This window comes from Quercus lobata, chromosome 7 (assembly GCF_001633185.2).
Source record: "Quercus lobata isolate SW786 chromosome 7, ValleyOak3.0 Primary Assembly, whole genome shotgun sequence".
Classification (NCBI taxonomy): Eukaryota; Viridiplantae; Streptophyta; class Magnoliopsida; order Fagales; family Fagaceae; genus Quercus; species Quercus lobata.
Window position 1 is genome coordinate 14,846,889 of NC_044910.1, and position 27,396 is coordinate 14,874,284.

At 37.4% G+C, this 27,396-nt stretch overlaps 1 pseudogene; it reads right to left on the minus strand.

Annotated features, from left to right (window-relative positions):
• Positions 1–1,789: 1,789 nt before the first annotated feature.
• Positions 1,790–27,396, minus strand: LOC115953735 (annotated as a pseudogene).

Here is a 27,396-nt window from a genome sequence, read left to right on the forward strand (position 1 = left end):
AAAAGTCAATCCTTGTTATTGTTGTAATTAAAAAGACTTCAAATTGGAGCAATACCTAATACGAACTATATTAAACAAAACAATAATGGCCTGTTCTGCATTGCAACTTCCATCTCCCCCCACCCCTCCTCCCTTTTATTCATTTTTATTTCCTCTTTTTTTGTTTTTGTTTTTTTTTTCAAAATTACCAATACTTACGGCCATAAATAAACTTATTTATTATTAATAACTTGGGTTCAGCTAGATAAAAGCCATTTTGTTTGTCTTCTTAACAAATGATCCAAACTTATTCATAACTCTAAGTTTGACTATTAAACAAGTCAAGCTCGAGCATAGTAATGTGTTAATAAACAAGTTTATATATAGGAGACTCAATGTGTGTATGTGTGTGTTAGGAACCCCTAATATAGGCAAATAGATACTAATGTTGTAATGTTGAATTTAGTAGGTTAGCAAGTTAGAATTCCTAGGATTCAATCAAATTTAATAAATGTTGGAAATTTTTTATTTTTTTTGAGAATAATAAATATTGGAATTATTAGTGCGTATGGGGAATAATAGAACCAATAGGATAAGGCCATATGACAATAGAGTAGTTTTATGGTCTATAAATACCTAATTGTAATCACATTTAAAGATCATTGGAATAATATTGCAAATTTTTGCCATAAGTGCATTTTCTCTCGCTTAATTTCTCTTAATCATTCTAATAGAGGGTCACTGCCTCAAATCTAGCCAAATCGCATACAATTTTAAATCAACTTTTCATAAGTTCCTAAATGAATGTCATTTTATCTAATTAAATCAAATAACCATTTCCCATTCAAAGCACTGAATCAATGGTCCTAGAGTTAGGTTCACTCTAAGTTGAGTGAGGAAGTACAAGTCATTCTCTTGATACCAAATGGCATTAACATATGTGCTTCATTCTCCCCATATTTATACCTTATGGGTTTGAAACTAGTTACATCATTTCATACCTTAGGATCTATATATGGCCCATGCATTGACTAATAACGAGAACATATAGGGTCCTAGTCGGCCATAAGATATATTAATCAAAGGGTTTCTAAAATAATACTTTAAAGGTAGTGTAATTTGGAGACATTTGATTCCTCAATCAATTTCTCTTGTCCAATTTGATTGTCTACCTCATCTCTAGCGTTCTTCAATATATTAGGATGGTTTAGTAGATTAATCATTGCCCACTCTAATGTGACTATCAATGTTTCGGTCCTCGCAAGTAACATTACTATGTATTGAAGTTGACAAGAATAAGCTTGATTGGTATTTTCTTCTTTAACAAAAAAATATTCTCATTTATTTGCTTTAGAATATAATTGTAAATAACGAAAGATGCAACTAAATCTAATATAAAATCTAATTCAATTAAAGATACATATAATTAAAAAGAAAAAAAAAAAAAAAACTTTATTCCAAAATGTCTCAAATTTCTAGAGTTCAATCTCACTAATTTAGTCAATAAACCAAAACAAAAAACAGGCGTTTTCTTTGAAGACCGCTTGATATATTTGCATCCTATACCAAAATATCCTAAGTTAACCTGAAAAATTACGAAAGGAAATAGTGCAATTATCCAAGTCTTTTCTTATTCCTTAAACATAGATATAAATTACTATTCAATAAAAAAAATGTAAATAAATAAAGATATAACATTTTTATAATTAAAAAAATTCAATTTTCAAATTGAAAATGTGATTCTTATAACTTTGTTTATTAATTGATTAATATTTTTTGCAAATACCTAAGAGTCACTCCAAGAAAATGTTCAAACATTCACCGTCTCAGAAAGAACTTTATGGATGATTAGTCATACTTTACACATAGCCACCAACAGCATAGCTTTAGGCATGATGAGCCCATTACCGTCAGTCATGTCTACTTCTTCCTCAGTAACCCTTTCCCAATCGAAACACTAAATCAACGACCCTAAAGCCAAGCTCATTGTACATAGGGCAAGGTCCACTCTAGGACATGTCCTCCTCCCGATCCCAAATGGCATGAACTTATATGCTTCACTCTCACCATTTCCAAACCTTTCTGGCTTAAAACTAGTTGCATCATCCCACATCTTAGGATCTCTATGTATGGCCCATGCATTGACCAATAACATTGTTCCACGTGGTACATCATATCCTCCAATAATGCAATCAATAGAAGACATATGAGGTACTGGAAGTGGTCCAAGAGGATACAATCGAAGGGTTTCTGAGATTATACATTGAAGGTATTGTAATTTGGAGACATCTGATTCCTCGATCAATTTCTCTTGTCCAATTTGACTGTCAATCTCATCTCTAACTTTCTTCAATATATTAGGACAATTTAGTAGATTAGACATTGCCTACTCTAATGCGATAGGAAATGTATCAGTCCCCGCAAGTAGCATTACCTGTATATTAATTATACACAAGGTGTTTAGAAAACAACAAGAGGTCTTGATCCCCATAATAGAATAATGATATATATTAAAAGAAAGGTTTGCTTAAAGGTACTTGTGAGAGACTGCCAAAGGTGCCTCTCAAAAAAGAGAGATTTTCTGAATACTTTTTAGGGCACCTCTCTTTTTGGTAAGTGGTGTGGAGTCGCCACTTATTTTTTATACAAAGAGAGAGAGAGAGAGAGAGAGAGAGAGAGAGAGAGAGAGAGAGAAACTAAATACAAATGTAGGTGAACAATTTGGTGACCCAATCCTTGTCGCTCAAGTCTTGGTCCAAAGGCCTTCCTTTTTACGTATTTGGAAGATGGACTATAGTGGCTTGGATGTACCTTTGCTCCAGATTTTGTAGTATCCGAGAAGAAATTACTCCTCAGACATGTTCTCTTTGCCCTAGTGGGCCTGAATGAGGATTGCTTGGGCCCCGCTGACTCCTCGGACGGGCTACGTCCTTGGACGGGCCCAGGGCCCAGTCAGCCTGTTATTTTGGGCCGGTCCTCACAATAGCCCCTTAAAACTCCGGTTTTTGATCTCCTTTCGAGGAGAAAAGCGGGATTTTGACATTACAAAGGATGCAATTAATTAGCTCCTGATTCACACGTGTGGGGGCAGTTACTTTTGACGCGCTACAATTTACGAGGCACGATTATTTACTCCAGGCGGCTTCATGTCTCCCTTAATTTTTGTAGAGTATGGGCTAAAGAACTCGGTTTAAACAAGTTTAAACGGGCTGTTGCATAGGTTAAGGGTACACACGAACGAGAACGAAAATGCCACTATGTAGAAAGGTCTCCAGAAATGATAAGGCTAAAAACTTGATTAATAGATAGGAGGAGAAATTTGAAGCAACGATGCAAGCGGAACTTACGGGTGTCCTCATAAACAATCACCAAGACGCTTGGAAATCTTTTCAAGGAAGGGTGCTTCGCAGAAATGGCTACAGAAATGTGAAGGTCGGAAATGTTCGTGAGCCTCTGGGCGCTGGAGTTCTCTGGAGTTCTCTGGACTTCTCTTGTGCTAGTAAAAGAGAAAAATGAGTCTCTCTAGGGCTTTATATAGCTAGGGGGAAAAAGGAAATCACTCCAGCTCAAGAATTGTGGGAAGAATGTCAGCCGTTGGATCTGCGTCTCGCCGTTGGATAAGGGAGACACGAAGCCACCTGGAGTAAATAATCGCGCCTCGTAAATTGTAGCGCGTCAAAAGTAACTTCCCCCACACGTGTGAATCAAGAGCTAATTAATTCCATCATTTGTAATGTCAAAACCCTGCTTTTCTCCTCGAAAGGAGATCAAAAACCGAAGTTTTGAGGGGTTATTGTAGGGACTGGCCCAAAATAACAGGCTGGCTGGGCCCTGGGCCTGTCCGAGGATGCAACCCATCCGAGGAGTTAGCGGGGCCCAAGCAATCCTTATTCAGGCCCACTGGGGCAAAGAGAACATGTCCAAGGAGTAATTTCTCCTCGGATACTGCAAAATCCGGAGCAAAGGTACATCCAAGCCACTATAGTCCATCTTCCAAATACGTAAAAAGGAAGGAAACTCGAAAACTGGGTTCTCTGGACTTCTCTTGTGCTAGTAAAAGAGAAAAACGAGTCTTTCTTGGGCTTTATATAGCTAGGGGGGAAAAGGAAATCACTCCTGCTCAAGAATTGTGAGAAGAATGTCAATCGTTGAATCTGCGTCTCACCGCTGGATAAGAGAGACACGAAGCCACCTGGAGTAAATAATCGCGCCTCGTAAATTGTAGCATGTCAAAAGTAACTGCCCCCACACGTGTGAATCAGGAGCTAATTAATTCCATCCTTTGTAATGTCAAAACCCCGCTTTTCTCCTAGGAAGGAGATAAAAAACAGGAGTTTTGAGGGGCTATTTTGGGGACCGGCCCAAAATAACAGGCTGGCTGGGCCCTGGGCCTGTCCGAGGACGCAACCCGTCCGAGGAGTCAGCGGGGCCCAAGCAATCCTTATTCAGGCCCACTGGGTTTGTAACGCAGCCTTGAGATCCAACACTGTTTGCCTTTCAGTGGCAAGGTTGGTCTCGGTCACGAACAGTTTTTAGCGCTGGTCCTCGGCTTGGGTTTCAACGTTCTTCAGTCCGGCCAGAGCGCTCTTGTAGCATTTCTCCGCCTCTTTGAACTTCTCCGAGAGTTCAAAATTGTCCTGCTTGAGGGATCCTACAGATTTCTTCACCTCGGCACGAGACTGAGCCTCAGCTTCAGCCAAATTGCGGTTGTTGCGGTAGTACTCCTCGGCCACAAACACTTGCTGAGTAATCTGCCCACAAAACAACAAAACGAGATCTTAGAATGTGACAAGGTCTAATGATTTTATCAAAGGTTAGAAGAGTCACTTTACCATTGCAAGGTCCCTCTTGAGGGATAGAAAGAGCTCAGGCTGAGAGAATCGCCTGTAGGCCTCCATGTCCCGGGGAAGAAGCACTGGCTGCTCTAGGGCCTCAGCTATATATCCTGCTCAGCCCCTATTGTATTCTCAGACCGAGGTAGTATAGGGAATGGCGACCCCGTCTACCTCGAGCTTCGGGCTCCAAGTGCGTGGATTAACACGCACTTCAACCCGATTCTCTTCATCCCGGCTTTCTACGGAGGGAGCCCTTTTATTCTTCTGCTCCCGGGTGGTTTTTTGCTGCTTGCCTTGGCGGGGGCCCACCTCACCTTCCTCAAGGGTTTCAACCTTTAGGCCGGGGTCAGAAGGGGGCTGAGGAGCCACGGGAGGAAGAACAGGGGTCTGCGACTAAGATGCCGCCTTTGAAGATTGACCTTTGCCTCAGGAGGCCATCAACTCTCGTAGGCTTTTCCGTTTGCCGGCGGCCATATTATCTACCTCATCGTCTGAGGAGTTGTCCAAGCAGGCTATAATAATTGGGGCCGACCACAGAATTTCGATCCTGCTCTCCCTCAGGGTCTAAAAGCTCAATCAAAGGAGTTTTGGGAATCTCCTCTTCAAAATAGAACTCGTCTATCTCCTCCTCAAGAGAAAGACGAGATGATTCAGTCTCTCCTTTAGCTGGCGCAGCAACTTCAAGGTTGTCTGGCTTAGGCAATTGCGCAACTGGTGGAGGATTCCGAACGCCAGGTAACACGACTGGCTTGAGATCTTGTCGGGCCAAAAACTTGGGCTTGGACACGTCAATTCTAGCTAACCTCGGACTACCAGCTCTTATGGCGTGGCCAATGCCTTGGAAAGCGCGGGATAGGGGTCGGTAGCCCAAAACCATATGAGCCGTACGTAGTTACCCGTCCTCGGTAACGTAGATTTCTGACCTCAAAAGATAGTTCAAGACCTGAACATTTACGTGGCTCAGCCGAGGAGCAACTTGAGCTCTATCTGCAAAATAGCCGAGAAGGAGATTATGGTTAAGTTATAAAATTTTTTGATACTTAAGCAAAAAAAAAAAAAAAAAAAAGAAAAAAGAATGAATCTAAAGAGCTAAGCCCCCTCCCTAAAGGATTGGCCCTATAGGCGCCGCACCTGGAATTCCTGCCCGAGTTGGACAATGAAAACCATCGCTCCACTCTCCTGAGGCAATGAGGAAATCATCTTTCATAGTCTTATTGGATGTGGGGAGGCAGGAGATTAGCCTAACGACCTCGGATCGAGATTTAAGATAATACCCTCATTTCTTGATGTAGTGGCACTCGTACAGATGAACCACATCATGCCAGGTAAGGCCTAGACCCATCCGTTCGTTCAGGACATCTATGCAGCCTAATATCTTGAACATGTTTGGAGCGCATGGGAACAAGTAGTACCGGGTAATCCTACGCATGGGAAGTGTCATTCCCCCTTCTATAAAAGCAATCATGGGAATGACGACTTGACCCACGTCTCTATCTGTTAATATTCCTTCTGGGGGACAGTACTGCAAAATCACACCCGGTGGGATATGATATTTTGCCCTAAAAGCCTCCATGGCAGCCGGGGTATCTACTAGATCCTTGAATCTACCCATCTAAGTTAAACTGGAGGAACGGAAAGAAAACCGAGATGAAAATTGAAAGCCGAGGAGAAATTTGAAGCAACGATGCAAGCGGAACTTACGGGTGTCCTCACAAACAATCACCAAGAAGCTTGGAAATCTTTTCAAGGAAGGGTCCTTCGCAGAAATGGCTACAGAAATGTGAAGGTCGGAAATGTTCGTGAGTCTTTGGGCGCTGGAGTTCTCTGGAGTTCTCTGGACTTCTCTTATGCTAGTAAAAGAGAAAAACGAGTCTCTCTAGGGCTTTATATAGCTAAGGGGAAAAAGGAAATCACTCCCGCTCAAGAATTGTGGGAAGAATGTCAGCCATTGGATCTGCGTCTCGCCGTTGGATAAGGGAGACACGAAGCCACCTGGAGTAAATAATCGCGCCTCGTAAATTGTAGTGCGTCAAAAGTAACTGCCCCCACACGTGTGAATCAGAAGCTAATTAATTCCATCCTTTGTAATGTCAAAACCCTGCTTTTCTCCTCGGAAGGAGATCAAAAACCGGAGTTTTGAGGGGCTATTGTGGGGACCGGCCCAAAATAACAGGCTAGCTGGGCCCTGGGCCCGTTCGAGGAGTCAGCGGGGCCCAATCAATCCTTATTCAGGCCCATTGGGGCAAAGAGAACATGTCCGAGGAGTAATTTCTCCTCGGATACTGCAAAATCCTGAGCAAAGGTACATCTAAGCCACTATAGTTCATCTTCCAAATACGTAAAAAGAAAGGAAACTCGAAATATCTCAGCAAAGTCTGCCACCACCACATTAAATGCATTACAACTACTCTCCTGACCGCATTAATGAGGAGAAGACCCCTGAACAATGCTACCTTGGCTACCGCAACTCACAAAGAACTGAGAGAGATGTCTGATGGGACAGGTGCTCAAGTGGGGGTTTGGATGATCAACAAGTGTAAAGCCCAGATGATTGGAAAGGGCCTATATAATATGTAAAAGTCCCCCAAGAGAACGGACGGGAAAAAAAAAAAAGGAGAGAATACTGTAGAGAAGCCTGACTGCATTGATTTGTATCTATTAATCAAGTTTTTAGCCTTATCATTTCTGGAGACCTTTCTACATAGTGGCATTTTCGTTCTCGTTCGTGTGTACCCTTAACCCATGCAACAGCCCGTTTAAACTTTTTTAAACCGAGTTCTTTAGCTTATACTTTACAAAAATTCATTGTGAGGGACCTTTGGACCAAGACTTGAGCGACAAGGATTGGGTCACCAAATTGTTCACCTACAACAAAAATACATGACTTAATTGTTTCCTTTCATTGATTGAATAAAAAAAAAATACATGTTTGAAAATTTGAAAATTACATGGCTTTGGGTCCTAGTTACAAACTAACAAATAATTACATGCCTTTTTGTCCTAGTTACAATCTACCCAAAATAAAACAAAGATAAGGCCAGATCTACCTATCCAAAAGACCTAAATTTGGAGGCTAGGTTACGGAATGGGAAGGTGTTAGGCACCCATTCCGCCCAGATAGAATCTGGTCTTCTAGACTCTTGTGACCAATGTACCCCTTTTATGCATACTATGAATGATATGTTGTACATGTGAATAAAACTAAATCACATAAATTTATTTATGAATGCATCATCTTCTTTGTTTAAAAAAATTCAAATTTGTTGTTGTGAGTAGAAAAAATTGAATTTGGTTTATGAAAAATCAGATTTGTTTTTTAGAGCTAAAAAAATTGGTTTGTTAATGAAAGAAAAATCAAATTTGTTTTTACAAAATGAAATATTTTGATTTGAAAAAAAAATATCAGATCTGTTTTTGAAAACTTAGAAAAAATGGTTTTGGTTTTGTAAAAGATCATATCTGTTTTTGTGATAAAAAAAATTTGCGTATATAAAAAAAATTAGATCTATTTTTGTATGTTCAAAAAGTATGAAAAATAATTTCTTTTTCATGAGAAGAGAATTTCATTCATGAAATAAATTCATGCTACATGTAACACAATCATGCATGATCTTTTTCTTTATTTCGAAATCTGCATATGTAAAAAAGAATTAGATCTGTATCTGATGAAGATACTAATCAGTTTGTATTTTTTTTTTAAAAAAAACTTCAGATCTGCATCTAAGGAAGATATAGATCAGTTTTTAATTTGAGGAAAATTTAGATCTACCTTTAAGGAAGATGTAGATCCGTTTTTGTTTTAGAAAAAATTCAGATTTACATCTAAGGAAGATGTAGATCCGTTTTTGTTTTGAAGAAAAAAAATTTTAACGTGCAGTTTTTTGAAAATAAGAAAGAGATCACAACAATAATAAAGGAATTAAGAACATGCTTTGACAAAATAAATCAGCAATTCATGTTATGGATACTTGAAACAACTAAACTAAAAAAACAAACAAACATACATCATCACAATATGAGAAGCATTAAGAAAAGAAAAGGGTGATCAGAAACAACCTCTTGCATGGAGCACTTCTTCTTCTTGAGAGGACATTTCAGGGTTAAATAAATTTATTCAATTATCTTTGAAACCTAAAAACCCTAGTTTAAGAGAGAATACCAAAAAAGAGGGGTGAGAAATTTGAGAGTGTGAAAAGGTGTCTCTCTAAGAGCATAAAAGAATGTGCTGAATTTTGGGATCCAATCCCTATTTATAGAGATTGGAATGCTTAAAAAATAAGCAACCATGAGTAGAATACAAATTGGGATGCATCTTTCTGCGAAAAAGTCGAAAAGGGTGTGTCTTATCGGCACCCAAAGAGAATTGGGCCAAAGCCCAAAATAGTGCAATTCGGCACTTTTAAAGTGATGTTCAGCACTCCAAAAGTGCCAAATGGTACTATTGGGTGTCAATTGCACTTTCGTGTTCGGGTGTGTTTTGGACTCCTTTTTTCGGTTTTCTTGAGCCAGTCCTTGCACTTGGACGTGTTTTCAATCCATATTCTAAGATTTTTATCTCTTTTCTGGATAATTCAAGTCTTTTCAGGAACAATTATCTTGAAGATAAATATCCTAAAATACATTTTGATAAAGTTCAAATTATCCACAATTTTATTGTTATCAAATTATCCATTTTATTCCTATGCAAGCAATCTTATTTTAGACACTAATTGTCAACCAATCAAAAAATTATTTAATTAATTTTAATTGTTTAACCAATTAGAATTAATTTAAATCAATCATGCGTGGTCAACTCTACCTAGACACAATGCATGTTGACCGTGTAAAGTTGATCATGTGATATCTTTCGATCCGACGGTTCAATTTGGAAATCGAACACACCGTTGTGACCGTTATAATCTCAAGATCATTTTTATGACATGCAATAAATGAATTAATGCATGTAATGCAATCATGATTTTTGGGTACATGGATGGTCATTCTAGTTATCTTCCTTGATTAAATCATGGGTGCAAAATTGAGTGTCTATAGAATGCCCCTCATTGACAGATCTTGGAAAGTGAACGTCAATGTAAAACAAAGACAATGATTTTAGCGGCCATGATTTAATTGAGGTTGAATTTTCAAAGATTTCCCATCCTTTTGTTAGGACATATGTGGAACTTATTAGAACATATGTCATGTAGAATTGGCTAATTCTTTGACAAAACACACTTTACTTGAAATTGGGTAGATTTAAGATGTGTTTAATACTTTAAGGAACAAGTATTCAAGTTTAGTATTGAAACCATGCAAGTCTGTCCAAGAAACAAGTGAAGAAGTTCTGTTCATTAAAGCTCGACAAATAAATCTATTGAGATTTAATGTATAATTCTCGACAGCTCTCGATGGGAAACTGTATCTATCGAGAATTACGAAATTCAAATTTTTAGATCTGTTTTTCAAACATATCCAAGTTATTTGTGTGGGCTTTCTTTTCTCACAATCCTAGATATATATATAAGCATTATTTTAAGGGCCGTAAAAGGTGATGCAAGGTGATGCAACTTGGTGCAAAGTGATTATTCACTCAAATTGTGATCGGAGACAATTTGCCCTAGTTCATCTTTCTCTTGTAGAAGCTGCTGCATCTTTGCACCAAGGATTTTGTAACCAAGGAGTTTCTTGATCTTCATCATTTGGATGAACTAAAGAACTTTGAAGCTTACATCCTTCTCAAGTTGGTGTGTTAGTCACATACTTAGATCCGTGCATCAATTGTGTATTGGGGTAAGGGTTCAACTGTAGGTTGGTATTAAGTACTAGGATTTCTTTTATTTGTAACCGCTTGTTTTGATAATAGTAGATTCTCGGGAGTGGTGACCTGAAATTCACCTGGTGGGGTTTTGCCTCGGTGGTTTTCCTTATTCGTAAACAAATCACTTCTGTAAAATTTATTTTTTGCTATATATTAACTTAGTTGGTTATTTGTTTGTGCTACCACACTTATTGCATGTAATTGAACATAATTAATTCACTTGGCTAATTAATTGGTTAATTTACCAAAGGGGTCCATCTATTCTTGGCCTATCACCTTCAAACCTAAAACTTTAGAACATAGAACTAGTGCCTTACCTTTTGACAAAAATGAAAATACTTGACCTAATTGATAGCTGATGAATTTTGGAAATGATTCTTGACAATTTATGTGACCAAGAGGCTTTTCCATCCTAATCTTGATAATGGAGTTGTCTGCAACAAGGGAGCTTTTCAACCTCGATCTTGACGAAGGAACTATTTGCGACCGCGATCTTGATGAAGAAACTGTCTGCGACCTCGATCTTGACGATAGAAATGTCAACGACCTCGAACTTGATGAAAGGCAATGTCTGTGACCTCGATCTTGATGAAAGGTAATGTCTGCGACCTTGATCTTGACGAAGAAATTTTCTATGATCTCAATCTTAACGAAGGAATGTTTGCAACCAAAGGACTTGATCTTGACAAAAAAAATGTTTGCAACCAAAGGATCTTGATCTTGACTAAGGAAATGTTTGCGACCACGATCTTGATCTTGACTAAGGAAATGTCTGCGACTAAAGGATCTTGATCATGACTATGGAAATGTCTGTGACCACGATCTTGATTTTGATTAAGGAAATGTCTACGACCACGATATTGATCTTGAATAAGGAAATGTCTACAACCAAAAGATCTTGACCTTGACTAAGGAAATCAAGGGCTTCTCATCCTTGAAACCTAGTTGTTGCCTGCAAACGTCAAAATTTGGAATTAGTCTTTAACTGATGAGTGTTTTGTTGTTCCTTTGCATTTTTGAAATGTGTGATTTTCATTTTTCTCTTCTTGATTTGAAATTTTTTTCATTTTCATCAAGAAAACTTTGATTGTTTCTTGATGGTTCTTTGAAAAAGATATTTTTCTTGCTTTGAAAAAGATTTGATTTTTGAAGCTTGGAATTGGACACTGGAAATTTTGAAAATAAAATTGGAAATTTTGGAGACTTAAGATTTGGAATTTGAAACCTTGAGATTTTGAAATTTTAAAACTTGAGATTTTGAAAATTTTGAAATTTAAAATTTTGAGACTTAAGGCTTGGGTTTTGAGGCTTGAAATTTTGAAAAATTGAAACTTGGAATTTTGGAAATCTATGATTTGAAATTTTGAACATGAAATATGAGGTTTGAAATTTTTGCAACTTGAAATTTTGGGGATTTTGAATTTAAAAATTGGGCATTTAGAGTGTGAAATTTTTAAACTTGGGAATGAAAATTTTGAATTGAAAATTTTGGATTTGGAGTTTAAAAAAACTTGAAAATTTTGAACTTGAAGTTTTATCCTTAATCCATTCCAAAAAATTTTCCTCCTTTCCTTTTTGATTTTTTTTTTCTTTTTCCATGATGTGAATTTGGTTCTTTTTTTTTTTTTTTTTTTTTTTTTTTTTTTTTGGGAGTTGACTGAGTCAACTTAGTTTGATTGAGTTGACTCTGCAACTCAGCTGTAACTTTAATGTGGGGACCGAATTTGGCCCCCCATTCATCTTGTCTCTCTTTTCTTCTTTTTTGCTTCTTCTTTCATCACCTTCTCTTCCTCCATTAACACTATTCACCTTCTTCTTCCACTTGATTTTTTTTCTTCATCTCACCATTTCTTCTAAAAAAAAAAAAACACTTTTCTAAGCTTCTCAACCTTCCCTCATCCATCTCCCTCAATATTTCTTTAGATCCTTGTGTTTTTGGGCACTTTTGTCACACACCCATTTTTGGTGGAACCCATTTTCAAACCCATTTTTCTTTGCATCAAAATGTCTTCCTCTTCCAATGGATCCTATTTTCTTACTTTTCATGATAAGAAATATGATACAACATTTGATTGGCATGATGAGGATGGGATCCTTCAAGATCCGAAGACCCATGCTTCATATTCTCACATGGACATCAAGGTGAGTTTTTCTTTGGGTTTATTTGCTTGGAAAAATGTTGTTTCATGCTTCATTGAAAATTTGATGGTGAGACATTGTCATTTTGTTGTGTGTTCTTGTTGGAAATTGGGGTATTGTATGATTGATCATGTTGTAATGTTGGTTTTGGAGCATTTTTGAAGTGTTCATTTTTTTATCATGGTGTAACTTGGACAATGTTGGTAGTTTGTGATGTTGTTGGATGAATTTTGGCATGAATTTTGGGAGCATTGGCATTGTGAAAAATTTGTGTTGTGGGCTTGTATGAATATGCTCATGATGTATGTGGAAAAGTTTGTCAGCATGTGTAAACTTTGTTTTATGAACATGGAAAAATTTTGTGGGTATGTGCATGGATAAATTTGTGGTTATGGACAAATTTTGTGGGCATGAAACTTTGACTTATGAAAAAATTTTGTTGGGTATGTGATGTTGGTTCATGGAAAATTTTTGTGGTTATGATTTTGGCTATGTGATAATTTACTTCTTGTGCATGGACATGTAGGAAATTATTTGTTGGCTATCTTGGTCATGTAGAAGTTTTTGTGCATGGTTATGGAAAAAAAATTTGATACTTGTGTATGGATGTGAAAAATTTTGATTGTGGTGAAATTTTTAGTGGGACATTTTGTTGTGGTGGGGCATTGACCTTATGACTTCTCTATTATTACCGATCTAAGGTTGGGTGGTGAAAGAATTTGTGTCAATGACTTCCTTACTTCAATTGAAATCAAGAAACTTCTAGGTGTTGTGCCTTCCAGAATGAAGAGTAAAAATATTCCTTTGCCTTGGCCATGTGAGAATATTCCCCAATGTGATACTGTGGCAAAGGGTGCTCACATGTTCATGCTTCTTTTTATTGGGACTTTCTTGTGTCTAGATTTAGGCAGTATAGTGAATCTGCGTTACTTGTGGAGTACGAGAAAAATTGAGCGAATCCGGAATTATGACTAGGGCGGTATGACTTATGCTACTCTGTTGCATTTCATGGGTTCCTTTGTGATTTTTTTAGATGTCTTTAGATCCTTGAGCTAGATATGAGGGGTATGCAGAGTGTGAACGGGCTTTGGAGTTGAATGGCCGTCAGGTATTGTTTGAATGTGGGCATGGAAGGTATTGATATCTTGGTGATCGGGTGTTGCCCCAAGTTCAACATGAGTATCCTCCTACAACAATTCCAATTCCTCCTTGTCCCTCTGTTTGGTTGGCTGACTTTCTGACTGATGAAGAGGTTGCTCGGGCTCGTGATGGTTATATCTTTGCAGGAGTATAAGGGGATTATTTTGAATTCATTCAAGTTCATCTGCAAGGTTTCTTAGTTGGCATAACGGTACTTCTCTTCCCTTCTGAAGTCAAATTTTCATCTCACAAATTCTTTTTCCATATTTCTACTTAGTAACAAAATTTGCATGTTGGATTTTTAGCCTCCATCTTCTAAAGAGGAAGAGTAAAAGATTCCCTCTCCTCACCATGCTGGTAGCTCTTCTAGTTCCTTCATGGAAACTTATCCCCATTTTCCGGTATGGCAATATGATGTGATGAATTTTGATGAAATGTATAATTCCATGCCTTTGAATAGGCCAGAGCACACACCAAACATTCCTTGACCCGATCCGGTATGTTCTTGCATTTTTATTTCTTCTTGGCTTATTGAATGGCTCATGATCTAGTAGATTTGTGCTTTGGGTTGATGTGGATCTTATGGAGGAAAGTATGCAAATGATTGGAGGCTTGCAATCATTGGCTCGTACTTAGTCCTCCCAATATGTGCTCAATGAGGCGAGCTGGGTATGCAATGATACTTTTTGAGTATCTTTGGCTTAGACTTTTCTTTATGACATATTAAACACTTGATTTTACTGAATTTTCAGGAAAATCGAATGGAAGCTACTGATTCCACCAAAAGGACTTTGGAGGAGAGGATCAGGAGCCTCGAACTTGAAAATCGTTAGTATGATTGTCGATTTTTCACAAGTCAAGAAGGAAACACTGAAGGTGGCTCCTCTAGAGATGGGTCAAGGTGATCCTCATGCAAGCAGACTCAGAGTCCCAATGATGTTTGACTTGTATTTTTTATTTTTCCTAAAAAAAGAAAAAAAAGAAAAAATGGTGGTCCTTAAACAATCTTGTATTAATTTCCATGTTTAGCCCTTTGTCCTTGGAATCGCTTTGGATCATGTAGAAGCTTTAACTAAGACAAGTTTAGAATTCACCTAATGAGATCCTATAGTACTAATTTAAACTTATCCTAATTTGCTCTGATGAAATCTGCACTTTCTTGAATGACCCTAGTTTAAAATGAACACATGATTTTTTGAAATCTCAATGATTTTTTTTTTTTTTTTGGTTGAAAATGAATGAGACATGGGCGAATGCCCCTAGTTTGGAACATAAATTCATGAGTCTTAAAAAAATCTTAATTTGATCAATTTTTGAAAACAATGATGGAAGTGATGATTTTTGAAAACAAGTGAGTTAGGCACGTTGGAATGCCCCAGTTTGGCCAAAAAAAAAATCTTTTTGAGTGCTAAATGATTCTAAACAAAATGTCCGAGAACACAAAATTGCATGGATGTATGATGGAGGGGCTGCATGCCACTTGGCACATGAGGAGTGCCATTTGGCACTTGGACACACCATGATGCTTACGTTGTGGTGGGCTGACTTCTTACACTTTCCCAATGCGTGTTTCACGTTTTAGTGTTTTTTGAAAAATATTTTCTTTATTTGTCATCATGAAATACTCTCCTACTCAGTTACAAACTCTTTGAAACCTATTTAAACCTGATTTAGGAGCTGATGTAGCTTATATTGATTCTCCTGCAACAAATCTCTACATCAAGGTTAGCGAAGCACAATAATCACAAGAAAAAGTCATTCATGGCTAGCAATCATAATTTTTCTCATTCAACAATTCATGATATCAACAGATGGGTTCGTAACTTTGATTTCAGTACCAAGACCAATTTTACAGCCTATAAACTAGAAGGAATCAAGGCTCTGAGGAATGTCAAAATCAAGTGGGATTTTCTTCATGCTACTGTGAAGTTCTGGGATCCCAAAGATCATGTGTTCCAGTTTAAAACTGTTGAACTCTATCCCACAGTTGAAGAATTTTTTGCCATCTTGGGTTATGATCTAGGCAGGAAATCTGTAGCTGTTTCTTGTGATCCCAAGCATAAGGAATCTTTGTTTGATGCTTTTGGTCTTCCTACTTCCATTACTAGTAGTATAATTGAAGGACATATGGTGAATTTTCATGCAATTGTTTCCAAGCTAATTGACAAACGCACCTATGAAGTGACCGACAATATGTAGAAAAGCTTTGGCTTAGCCCTATGCTTCATGGGAGAATTTTTGCTTTGCTCTGGAAGGCACGGTTTTGTGGATGCTCAAGCCATAAGTGTTATGAGTCAAATTAAGGATGGTGATAACCCTGTTTCTTTGATCTTGGCAGAAACTCTTCTAGGACTGGATTCTGTATTTCATGGTGGAGAATCTCAAAACTTCCTAGGGAGTTCCTTAACTTTTCATATATGGCTAATGGAGCGACTGGATATGATTGCCAAGCCTATAACTGTTAATTATGGGCCTAGTAGTTTTCTTAGCAGGACTGTAATTAAAACTGAGTGCCAAACTGAAAGTGATTGGGTAAAGTTCTTGAGCAAGAAATCTAGTACTTTAATCCAATGGAACTGTTATTGGTGGAAGTGCCCACCCCCTCTATTGTGGTCTCCAAGATCAGATCACATCTTCATTGTTGGGTTCTGGAGGGCAACCTTCCATAAGGTAGACTCCTGAGGCAATTCTAGTATGAGCAAGGAATTCCCGGTGGAAAAAGCAGAAGAACTTTCACTCTTGTTCACACAAATCCTATTTCTATAAAGAACATGCTCTCGGGCTTAGAGATGGCTGACTAACTGGACCAGTCTTTTACCAAAGTCCACTTTCACCGAATGACTACAGAATACTCTAATTGGTTGGTTAACAAGATTGTTGACAAGGAAGCTGAGATGGTTGCTATGAGAAAACAATTTCTCAGAGATAACCAGGAAAGACACGATGAAAATAACTATGAATTCAAAAGAAGGGACAAGGATGACAAAGCACCTAACACAGAAGAAATCAATGATTAACCTAAAAGGAAAAGAAAGAAGACAAATGACCTTATTCTTTGGCTTTGAACATGTTTATTTAAAAGTTGATGTAAAAACTCTTGTATTTAGGAATTAGTTAGGATTTTCAGGTTAAGGGTTCTGTTTAAAGTGTAGGCTTTCGGGGTTTGTTTATTTATTTATTATTATTTTTTTAATGGTTTGGTTTTGGGTTTGGGTTCTTAAGTTTTGGTTTGGTTACAGGTTTGATTTAGGGTTTTGTGTAATGACATGGTTTAATGGAATGGTTGAATTTTTGAAAATTTGTGGTTAATGGGCAAATGGTGGTTTTGGGAAATCATGACTGGACTAATGCATGGTTGCCTACGTACCCCCTCGGTAGAAGGATCAGGTCATCAAGTAGTTTATTGATTTTTTATTTGCCTTAATTTTTGTCTAGGCCGCCTTTTCGGGTTTTCAGCCTAGCAGGCTCTTTCACTCTCAGTTTTACTCTCCTTTTGCATAGATCACCTTTTCAGGTTTTCAACTTACATTTTTTTTTTTGGGCAAGCCTAGGAAGGGAAATAGCATAATCTACAACCACTTCAAACATGGTGCTTTCATATTACCACCTCAGACGTGGTATTTTTTCAATTTATCCATGTTGGTTAGGTCAGTGAAAGGGTTTGCATCTAAATCCATCAACCTTACTGCTCCCCCAGAGTATATCTACTTGATAATGTATGGGCCTACCCAATTTTGCTTGAACTTCCCGTTTTGCAGCTTGAACCGGGGCTCAGATTTCTTTCAACACTAAATCCCCCAACTTCAAATCTCTAGTTCTTACTTTCTTGTCAAAAGCTTTCCTAAGCCTTCTTTGGTAATCTTGAATATGATACAAGGCCTTGAGTCTCTTCTCATCCAACATGCATAGTTGGTCATATCTGCTTTGCAACCAATCTACTTCAGGGGTTTAACTTTCCAATACTGTCCTTAGTGAACGGACACCTATTTCAATGGGAAGGGCTGCTTCCATCCCATACACCAATGAATAAGGAATGGCTCCTGTGGAAGATCGAATTAATGTTCTATACCCCCAGAGTGCATAGGGCAACTGTAGGTGCCAGTCTTTGTAGTTCTTTGTGCTCTTCTTCAAGATTCGCCCTATATTTTTATTAGTAGCCTCAAATGCTCCATTGGTTTGAGGACGATAAGGTGAATACTTGTAATGTTGAATATTGAACTGTCATAGTAGCTTCTCTATTTCTCCCTTGAAATGTTGCCCATTATCAGAGATAATTTCATGTGGTACCCCATATTTGTAGATAATATTGGTTTGGATGAATTGAGCCACTTTCTTTGAATTCAGAACCTTGTGTGAGATAGCCTCTACTCATTTGGTGAAGTAATCAAGGGCTACAAGTATTAATTCATGGCCATTGGATGCTGTTGGGTGAATTTTCCTAATAATGTCTATTCCCCATGTAGAGAATGGCTAGGGTGATGTCATGGTGTGTAGTGGCATGGGTGGCATGTGCTTCAGATCTCCATAGACTTGGCATTGATAGCATTTTTGAACATGAGCTGCACAATTGACTTCTATAGTAGTCCAGTAATAGCCTTGTCTCATTATTTTCCTTGACAGCATGTATACATTCATATGTGGCCCATAACTTGACTCATGAACCACTTCAATTATTTGTTTTGCTTCCTTGGCGGTTACACAAAGGAGATGAATTCCATCATATGATCTTCTATATAGCCTTTCACCACAAATAATGTAATTAGTAGACAACCTCTGGATGGTTAATTGATCATTCTTGTTTGCAAACTTTGGGTATGTTCCATCCTTGAGATATTGTAGGATGTCTGAATACCATTCACCTTCCCCGTTCTTTCCCTCATCCTTGTCTATTGTCATGCAATAGGCTAGTTCTTCTTTTTGTTCCAACACTATTGGTCTAGCTTCATCTTCTTTTGGCTCATCTATTATGGATGTCATGGTTGCTAAAGCATATGCAATTTGGTTTTGCATCCTTGGCAGATATTGATATTGAATCTTGCTGGATTTTGATGCCCACTTCTGAAGACATTCATGATAAGGCATTAGCCTTTCTTCTTTGATCTTCCATTTAATTTGAATTTGAGAGATTATCAAAGCTGAGTCTCCGTATACCTCAAACTCTTTCACTCCTAGGCCTAAAGCTGCTTGTAGGCCCATAATGCAAGCTTCATATTTAGTGACATTGTTGGTGGCAAGAAAGTTAAGTCTGCCAGAAAATGGAATGTGTGTCCCTTTTGGAGAAATTAAGAGGACTCCAATTCCACTTCCATTTTGATTTGTGGCTTCGTCAAAGTACATCTTCCATGATCCTACTTCGATCCCCATGATGTCTTTTTCGGAAAGTCTTCTTGAATTTCTTCAGCTTCTTCTAGTGAACAATGGGCTAAATGATTAGTCATTACTCTCCCTTTCATAGATTTCTAAGGCACATACTTAATATCAAATTCTGACAGAAGCAATATCCATTTAGCAGTTTTCCCATCTTGCACAGGTTTTTCCTTTAGGTACTTCAAAGGATCCATTCTTGCAATCAACAAGACCTTGTAAGCAAGCATATAATGTCTGAGCTTACGGGTTGTCTATACAAGTGCTACACATGTCTTCTCTAGTGGTGAATACTTTTCTTCATAAGGCACATTTTCTTGCTAATGTAGTATATTGCATTCTCCTTTCTAGTCTCTTCTAGGTATTGAGCAAGTAGATCTCCTATTGCTGTATTTGTAGTGGTGAGATACAACAACAATGGCTTTTTAGGTATCGGTGGAACAAGTATTGGTGGCTTCATCAGATAGTTCTTGATCTTTTCAAAGGCTTCTTGGCATTGTTCATTCCATATTGTAGGAATCTCCTTCTTAAGCAATTGGAAGATTGGTTCACATGTCATGGTGAGCTGAGCTATGAAACTGCTGATGTATTGTATCCTCCATAGAAATCCTCAGATTTTTTTAGTTTTTGGAGGCTTCATCTCTACTATTGCCTTGATTTTTTCTGGATCAACTTCAATTCCCCTCTGGCTTACAATAAACCCTAACAGCTTTTCGAATGTGACCCCACACTTTTTTGGATTCAATCATAACTTGTAGAATCGGATTCTTTCAAATAACTTCCTCAAAGCCGGTATATGCCCCTCACAGTCCTTGGACTTGACTATCATATCATGAACATAAACCTCTACTTCTTTGTGGATCAAGTCATGTAGCAAAGTGGTAGTTGCATGTTGGTAAGTAGCACTAGCATTTTTAAGGCCAAATGGCATGGCCTTGTAAGAATATGTCCCCCATGGAGTAATAAATGAGGTTTTCTCCATATCTTCTAGAGCCATCTTAATCTGATTATACCCTGAAAATCCACCTATAAACGATAGCAAAGCATGACCTGCTGTATTGTCAATCAGGATGTCTATATGAGGCAAAGGAAAGTTGTCTTTTGGGCTGGCCTTATTAAGATCTTGAAAATCTACACACATTTTGACTTTCCCATCCTTCTTTGGTATCGAAACCACATTAACTAACCATTCTTGATAGTTGACCACCCTTAAGAATCCTGCATTATACTGTTTCTCTACTTCTTCCTTAATCTTGAAAGTCCATTTTGGCTTCATTCTTCTCTACTTCTAGTTGATTGGCTTCATGGTTAGACCTGTTGGAATGCAATGTTGTACTATATATGTATCAATTCTGGGCGTGTCTTCATATGACCAAACAAAGACCTCTTTGAACTCTGTTAGGAGTGCCACTAATGCGTCTTTCTCTGAAATGGTTAGAGTATTGCCCACTTGTATCATTTTAGGTTCATCATCAGTTCCCAGGTTAATGGGTTGGGTTTCTTCTTTTATGGGTTCTAGGTGTCCATGTTTTAATTCCTTATTATTAAGAGTTTCTTTACCAATTTCAGAAATAAAAACATTTAAATCGAACAAATAAGCAGAATTAGAAATCATATTATAAGGAAAATAGTTCTTAACAGACTCAATAGACTTAACTAAATCAGACTTAACTGGAAAACTATCACAAACGGACATAAAAGGAATAAAAATACTAGTAGAAATAGACTCAATAGGGACAGAAACAATGTTCTTGGTGGGAGTGACTACCTCGATGTTATTGATCTTCTTGGCAAGATTGACTAACTTGACGGTCTTGATCTTCTTCACGGAATCCTCCACGGGGTGGGCGGCTCCCTCCCATTCCTAGTTCTTCAACTCAATCGTGGCTTCAATGATGGTAGGTGACTCCCAGTAAGTTCCTTCTTCCTTCAGCATCCGTACCAGAGGGTCTTCATCCAAATGTGGGGGCTTGTTAATTCTCTACACATATCTGTGGGCTTGTTAGTCTCCAAATGTGGGGGCTTGAAGTGTCTCCCCCCTAATGATGTGGGCAATTTTTGTTAGGTCGTTCAGGTCGATGTCTTGGGGTTCGAAGTGTCTCTCCCCATTTGTGGATGTTGGGCCATTTGATTGGGTTCGAAATGTCTCCCCCCATTTGTAGGTATTGGGTTGCTTGATTGGGGTTCGAAGTATCTTGTAGGTTGAATATGGGATTGTGAAGTTGTAGCGGTGGAGTGTCTTCTATGCTTACAGGCTTCAGTGTCGTGACGGGAGTGATGGGCTTGGAATTGGAGCTACTGGCTTGAGTGTCAGCCTTAGGTTCTCTTTGCAGCCCTCCTTCAGATCTTGACCAAATTCTCCCCTAATGACAGGCTTGGTCGGGTTAATCATAGCTAAGTCTCCATCCACATCAATCAATCAACTAAACAAATACATACAACATGTAATGCAATTTTAATCGGGACCGACCTAAGGGTAGGTTCTAAGTCATTATGTTGTAGGGTGGGTTTGTTGTTTCATTGTTTCCCATAACTAGGACATTACACCTGCCAACTTGTAATATAATGAAGATTGTGTTGGTCCGAACAACATGGTCTGTCCTTTACAGTCAACAAGAAATGATTTAGTGACTTTAGGCTATGATTTGGTGAGTTCACTACTGGGAACCCTAATCTAATGAAGACCGGTGATTCATGGTTACTACCACCATTCCGTCCAAACAGAGTCTGGTCTTCTAGACTCTTGTGAGCAATGGAGTCGCCACTGTGAGAGACCGCGAAAAGGTGCCTCTAAAAAAAGAGAGATTTTCTAAGTGCTTTTTAGGGCACCTCTCTTTTTGGGTAAATGGTGTGGAGTTGCCACTTATTTTTTATACCAAAAAAAAAAAAAAAAACTAAATACAAAAATACATGACTGAATTGTTTCCTTTTATTGATTGAATAAATAAAAATACATGTTTGAAAACTTGGAAATTACATGGCTTTGGGTCCTAGTTACAAACTACCAAATAATTACATGGCTTTTTGTCCTAGTTAAAATCTACCCAAAATAAAACAAAGATAAGGCTAGATCAACCTATCCAAAAGACCTAAATTCGGAGGCTAGGTTACAGAATGGGAAGGAGTTAGGCACCCATTCTGCCCAGATAGAATCTGGTCTTCTAGACTCTTGTGACCAGTGTACCCTTTATGCTTGCTATGAATGATATGTTGTACATGTGAATAAAACTAAATCACACAAACTTATTTATGAATGCATCCTCTTCTTTGTTTAAAAATTTTAGATCTGTTGTTGTTAGTAAAAAAAAAAAAATTGAATTTGGTTTATAAAAAAATCAAATATGTTTTTGAGACCTAAAAAAAATTGGTTTGTTAATGAAAGAAAAATCAAATTTGTTTTTACAAAAAAATTCTTTTGATTTAAAAAAAAAAATATCAGATCTATTTTTGAAAACTTAGAAAAAATGGTTTTGGTTTTGTAAAAGATTAGATCTGTTTGTGTGATAAAAAAATTGCATATATAAAAAAAATCAGATCTGTTTTTGTATGTTCAAAAAATATGAAAAGGAATTTTTTTTTTCTTGAGAAGAGAATCTCATTCATGAAATAAATTCATGCTACATGTAACACAATCATACATGATCTTTTTCTTTATTTCAAAATCCGCATATGTCCAAAAAAAAATCAGATTTGTATCTGATGAAGATACAAATCAATTTTGTATTTTTTAAAAATACTTCAGATCTGTATTTAAGGAAGATGCAGATCAGTTTTTAATTTGAGGAAAATGTAGATTTACTTCTAAGGAAGATGCAGATCCATTTTTGTTTTAAGAAAAATTCAGATCTACATCTAAGGAAGATGTAGATTCGTTTTTGTTTGAAGAAAAATTCAGATCTACATCTAAGGAAGATGTAGATTCATTTTTGTTTTGAAGGAAAAAAAAATGTTAACATGCATGATAGGCCAAGAATGTATTGACCACTTTGGTAACTTAATCAATTAATTTAGCCAAGTGAAATTGATTAGATTCAATTACATACAATGAGCGTGGTAGCACAAACAAATCACCAAATAACTAAATGCAACAGAAATTCAATTGACACGGGTGATTTGTTTACGAATGAGGAAAACCACCGAGGCAAAACCCTACCGGATGAATTTAAGGTCACCACTCTCGAGAATCCACTATTATCAAAATAAGGGATTACAAGTAAAGGAATCCTAGCACCCTATACCAACCTACAATTGAACCCTTACCCCAATACACAATTGGACTTGTAATGTAGTGACAATCTCTCCTTTTAATGCACGACTCCCAGTATGCGACTAACCAATTAATGCACAGATCCAAGTATGTGACTAACACACCAACTTGAGAAAGATGTTGGCTACAAAGTTTTTCAATTCATCCACACAATGAAGATCCAGAAGCTCCATGGTTACAAAACCCTTTGCGCACAAACACAGCAGCTTCTTCAAGAGAAAGATGAACTAGGGCAAATTGTCTTTGGTCACAGTTTGAGTGAATAATCACTTTGCATCAAGTTGCATCATCTTTGATGGCTGTTAAAATAATCCTTATATATGTCTAGGGTTGTGAGAAAAGAAACCTTACACAAATAGCTTGGACATGCGTGAAAAACAGATTTGGAAATATGAATTTCATAATTCTCGATGGATACAGCTTCTGTCAAGAGCTGTCGAGAATTAAATATTAAACCTCGATAGATTTATCTGTTGAGATATCTATCTAGCTTTAATGAACAGTACTTCACTTGATTCTTAGATAGACTTGCATGGCTTCAATACTAAACTTGAACTTTTATTTCTTGAAATATTAAACACATCCTAGATCTACCCAAATACAAGTAAGTGTGTTTTGTCAAAGGATTAACCAATTTTATATGACATATGTTCTAAAAAGTATTACATATGTCCCAACAATGCAAATTTTTGAAAATAAGAAAGAGATCACAACAATAATAAAGGAATTAAGAACATGCTTTGACAAAATAAATCAGCAATTCATGTTATGGATACTTGAAACAACTAAACTAAAAAAATAAACAAACGTACATCATCACAATAAGAGAAGCATTAAGAAAAGAAAGGGGTAATTAGAAACAACCTCTTGCATGGAGCACTTCTTCTTCTTGAGAGGATGTTTTAAGGATCGAAGAAATTTATTCAATTATATTTAAAACCTAAAAACCCTAGTTTAAGAAAGAATACCAGAAAAGAAGGGTGAGAAATTTGAGAGTGTGAAAAGGTGTCTTTCCTAGAGCGTAAAAGAATGTGTTGAATTTTGGGATCCAGACCCTATTTATAGAGATCAGAATGCTTAAAAAATAAGCAACCACGGGTAGAATACGAATCGAGACACATCTTTCTACAAAAAAGTCGAAAAGGATATGCCTTATTGGCACTCGAAGAGAATTGGACCAAAACCCAAAAGAGTGCAATTCAGAACTCCAAAAGTTCTGAATGGTACTCTTGGGTGCTGATCGCACTTTCGTGTTTGGGTGCATTTTGGACTCATTTTTTAGGTTTTCTTGAGCCGGTCCTTGCACTTAGACCTGTTTTCAATCCGTATTCTAAGATTTTTATCTCTTTTCTAGATAGTTCAGGTCTTTTCAAGAACAATTATCTTGTAGATAAATATCCTAAAATAAACTTTGATAAAGTTTAGATTATCCATAATTTTATTATTATCCAATTATCTCTTTTATTCTTATGCAAGCAATCCTATTTTAGACACTAATTGTCAACCAATCACAAAATTATTTAATTAATTTTAATTGTTTAACCAATCAGAATTAATTTAAATCAATCATGCATGGTCGACTCTACCTAGACATAATGCATGCTGACCATGCAAAGTTAATCATGTGATATTTTTTGATCTGATCGTCCAATTTCCCTGATTTGGAAACCGAACATACCATTGTGACCATAAGAATCTCAAGATCATTTTTATGACATGCAATGAATGAATTAACGCATGTAACGCAATCATGATTTTTTGGGTACATGGATGGTTATTCCAGTTATCTTCCTTGATTAAATCATGGGTGCAAAATCGAGTGTCTACAGTACTATGAATATACTGCTGCTTAATTATTTAATGACCAAGTCTATTAGGTTCTAAAAATTTAGAATAGTTGGCAAACCATGAAGACAAACTTGTCTAGATATAGATTTTAGAGTCTATGAAGTCATATTAGACAATGTTCAAAGTGCTGCAAGTCAAAATTCAAAGAACATTCAAGTTGCAGGTTTAGAAAGTCAAAATCACACTAGTTCGATCAATTAGGAGAATTTTTCGATAGATCGAGAGAATTTTTTGATCAATCAGGAGAATTTTTTGATCAATCGAAAGTCGCAGATTAGCAAAATTTAGCAAACTTAAAAAGCCCAAAACTTGTCCGTTTGAAACCCAAATTGCGATCCATTTTTTGCAGTAATTAAAGAACATTATAGGCAAACCCTAGAGGGGGTTTTTAGAGGTTTTTAGAGAGAGAAGAATGCATCTTACACCTTCGATTGTAGATCTAGGTTTTTTGTACTCGAAACTCTCTTACGTCTTCTACTAGGAATATTCTTTGAAGAAACTCAAGATCCGGTATTGTAGAAGTTGTTGCAAATAAGATTAACAACTATTGGTGACTTGAAACCTTTGAGTGAGATCTCAAAATCACAAACGTGGGTGTTTGTGTGCAATAGATTCAAGATAGAAGAGTCCGTGGATTCGGAGCTATCCGTGGTCGTGTGAGCAAGTACTATAAGAGGTAGTAGTAGATTTAGGGTTAAGTCTATTGTAAAATCTTCTATTCTATCATAGTGAATCTTTTTACCTTGAGAATAGCTAGGTCAAATCCTCTTTAGGTTCTTACTTTGAAACGGTCCGTTTCATTGGTTTTCCCGGATGATCATATCTGTGTGTTATTTACTTTTCCGTTGTCGTGCATGACATGATTTTCACTGTTTAACCTAAATCTCATAATTAACCTAAGTAAACACTTTACTAATTCATTACGTTAAACTAATTTATTTTATGGGGGTCTAACTCTAATATTACTGTCATTGTTTTTATTTTTTGTTAAGAATGTCACCGTTTCGCACTAGGTAGCAATTCCCATGAAGCTACTATAGAATACTGATAATTGCATGAATCAAACAAAACCCATTTCCTAGTTTTCTCAACAAATTTGTTCAATTTTTAAACAACAGAGAAGGTGTATTGACTGCACTTACCAATATAAGACCCTTAATGATTTGGTTGGTGTAGTATTCTGGCTGTGAGTTTTGCAACGAAAGCAGATGGTCAATCATAGTGTTACTCTCTTCCTCCTTGCACCTATGCTCATCAGCGAGTCCTTGCAAGAAAGCATCGGTCCTCGTGGACAAATTCTTCAACCTCTTCTCCACACCTCCATAATCCATTCACCGCAAGATTGGCACAAACTCTGTTGGATTCGCCGCTCCTCCACTTGAAATAACCTCTCTCATTATCTCCCTGAACTATATTGCTTCTTCCTTATTGTTCACATCCTCCCCGTACCCATAATACCTCTTCCTTGCCACCATTCTCATGATGTCGTTAAGGGTCATCTCCAAAAGCATTGATTGAAGCTTGACCTTGGTGAAACTGTATAACGAGTTGCGTGACAAGTTTCGTAGCAAATGCTTGACCTCGTCGCTTCGAATGCCTAAGTACTTGTTGAGGTGAGTATTTGAGAAGATCTTAAGGGCACTGATTCGGCCAAGGTTGCGCCAGTGGTCACCATATGGGGATTTTACCAAGTCAGTGTTGTTGTAGCTGAGGTGCTTGCCCGATAGGAAGGGAGGACGGTTGGCTAATACCATGTCATTCTTTGTGAAGCATTCTTCCACTGCTGATGGGGATGACACAATGACCACAAGTTGTGAACCAAATTTGAGTGAGAATATTTGACCATATTTTTGTGAGAGGGCATGTAAAGTACAATGGAGTGGTTTTTTAATGAGATGGAGATGACCTATGATTGGAAGAGAAGGTGGGCTAGGTGGGAGGTGCTTGGCTTTTGTTCTTATTTGGTGGATGAGCTTGAGAGCAACAAGGAGAACAGTGAGGGATGAGTATGGTAAGATGTATTCCAT